Below are 2957 nucleotides of genomic sequence, written 5' to 3'. Positions count from 1 at the left end.
GACCTGGAACCAGTCCCGCTCCTGCCCGCGGAAAGGAAAACCTCCCGAGCAGCCCCGCGCCCCTTCCTCGCCGGTGTCTGCGCCCCTGTCTGGGAGATCTGTGTGGGGAAACCAGTCTGGAGCAACAGGTCCTGTTCAGACCTATCCTCGTTCCTTTTGTCACTCATTGCCAGCGCCGAAGCGCACTTCGTCCGTCCTATGCTAGAATTCACTAACAAGAGGCAGGCCAGCTCTATTTTTTCAGTGTAAAACTGACTGGTCATGAGTACATGGTACCCCCAGAAAATTTTTTCCCCCTCTTCTTATCGCTCCCCTTCTCCACTGGCAAACTATACCGACATAAGTCAGGTCTCATCTCCAGTGTACAGATGGGAAAACTGAGTCAGAGAAACAGGCTGTAGCTCTGAAGCAAGTCTCTGATAACCAGATCGTTCTCTTCTGCTCTTAGTTTGATTTAGCCAGTTGGCCTCTAAATAGGAACGTTTGGGAGCCAAGTCTCCATCTCTTGCCTGGTTGAGTCAGTGGGCAAACTGTGAGTCAAAAATCCCCTTCTCTATTCTGAGTTAACCAAATCATAGCCCCTAGAACTTTAAGTGGATAGTGTGGAGGGTGTGTCTGGGGGACCTCTGTCACAAGTGAGATTCACTAGGAGAGCTAGGTACTCCTACAAAGCTGGTTATCCTACCTGGAAAAAAAAAAAAGATTCAACAAGATCAATACTCATCTTTTTAACTGCCAAGGCTATGAAACCATTTAGGTTTTATTACTGGTTAGTTAGAGTGCCCTCCTGTGTCTCTGTGTTAAAACATCATGTGAGAACTTTCAAAGGACATAATGAAGCTATAATCACAGCATTAGAGTGAAGTATAACATCAACTCTCTTATGCAAAGAGTAACATATGTATAAAATATGCAGAATATTTTCCAGAAGAACCTCAAGGAGGGCTTGGGAGCCTCCTGTGTGGAGGAAGACCCTGCCTCTGGAGTTTCAGCAGAAACTTTGTGTCGGGGTCTCAGGTTACTCTAGCAAAGTTTCTGAGCATTCTTCTAGGCAGTCTATCATCTGAAGACACCTTCCTAGGTTAGAAGAATTAACCTCCCTTTCATAAGAGGAGCCCACTTTCCACTTCAGAAGCTGAAAAGCAAACACACACCTTGCCAGCCTCCCTTGCAGCTAGAGTTCCTGGTTTAAACTCAGCCAATCAAACTCTAAGGTGAAAGCCAGTGAGTCTAGAAGCACACAGCCACTCCACTCTGCCAACAGGGCAGCAAGAGGCAGCTCTGCTTTGGGTAGGGGGGCGGGAGGAAGAGGGTGGGATGGTGGCATCATCCCCAGACCAGCCTGCAGTGGGACTTGGGCAATGCAGTCTGCCTGAGTATACTTTCCAAGCCTGGTTCTTCTGCCCTGCAGATATTCTGATATTTTGATTGCAGTAATTCTGATTACTATTTAAAAACATGTTTTTTCAATAGTTCCACTATATATTACAATTATTTTAAATAGACAAATTAAGATTTTTAGTTGGAGTTTCAATATCAAACTCCCAAAAATTGACAGAATGAACAGATAGAAAAGTAGAAGGATATAGTAGACCTGAAAAGCACTATGAACCAATTCAACATAAAGATTTATACAGTTTTCGCACAACAGCAGGATACAAATTTTATTCCAAGTTCCCATAGACTATAAACCAAAAGACACTGGAACATATTCAGGAATACAAATAAAGTAAGGTGCAAAAATTTCACGGTCTAAAAGTATTGAAATCATACAGTCTGTTCTCTTATCAGTGTGGAATTGTGTTAGTAACCAGTATCAAAAGACATTTGAAAATAACCCAGATATTTTCAAGTGCAATGTGACATTTACCAAGAGAAATCTTTGACTTAGCCATTGAAGGTCTCAATAAAGTTAAACTGAATAAAACATAGAGGGTGATTGCAGAGAAGAAAGCACTTAAGTGAGAAATTAATATCAAAGATATTTTTTAAACTCCATGTATTTGGAAATTAAATGTCCACTTTCAAAGGATGGTTGTATCTAAGAAGCCATACCAAGGAAAATTAGAAAGTATTTGTAACAGAATAAAAATGAGAGACCACCACCTGTAGACCACGAGGCTCCTCTGTCCAGGGAATTTTTCAGGCAAGAATACTGGAGTGGGTGCCATTTCCTCCTCCAGAGGATCTTCCCAACCCAGGGATCAAACCCTTGTCTCCTGCGTCTCCTCCATTGACAGGCAGATTCTTTACCACTAAGCCACATGAGAATCCTGTGTGTGTATGTGTATAAATATATATATATATCACTTTGCTATACATCTGAAACTAACAAAAGAAATGGAAAATATAGTTAAATGCATAGCTTACTCAAACTCCACTTTCCAAGGTCAAAGAATGAAATAGAAAATAGAAAAGACTGTTAGGCTGAGATGGGACTTAAGATGACTTTAAAGAATGAAAAGGCTTTAAGCCCCAACTCTTGGCACTTGGATCCCCCTGAGTGATGTTGACCACAAAGTTTGGAAAGAGAGTGCCAAATCTCCATCAAGGAGGTAACATCCTCTGCTTACTTGGCTCTTAGCTCTGGGCGACAAGCAGGAGTTAAAGTAGCCTGACTCTTGGTAAATTCAAAGACCTGAGGTCTCCAACTCCTGAAGCTTGTATTTCTCAGAAGCAACACTTCCTCCAAAAGGAATAAGCTAGAGGAGCATTTCCCTATATGGGCCTGTGATGTTAACAGGTGTCCCACGGAATAAATATGGCAACACTGAGTTAAACAAGTTAAAATAGGCTTCTTCACTGCATGACTTCTCAGGATTTTTACTATACTTTAACCCTTCAGTAGCTTCAGGTTTGAGATTAAGACCCTTCAAATGGCCTCCAACACCCTCCATGGACTAGCCCACTGAGGGACACCACCCTCTCTTTTCCCACCCTCTTCTCCTCTCCCTGCC

The sequence above is a fragment of the Giraffa tippelskirchi genome, chromosome 14 (genome assembly GCF_054371585.1).
Source record: "Giraffa tippelskirchi isolate mGirTip1 chromosome 14, T2T-mGirTip1v1.2.pri, whole genome shotgun sequence".
In the NCBI taxonomy this organism is placed as follows: domain Eukaryota; kingdom Metazoa; phylum Chordata; class Mammalia; order Artiodactyla; family Giraffidae; genus Giraffa; species Giraffa tippelskirchi.
Note: the sequence above shows the minus strand (reverse complement) of the source record.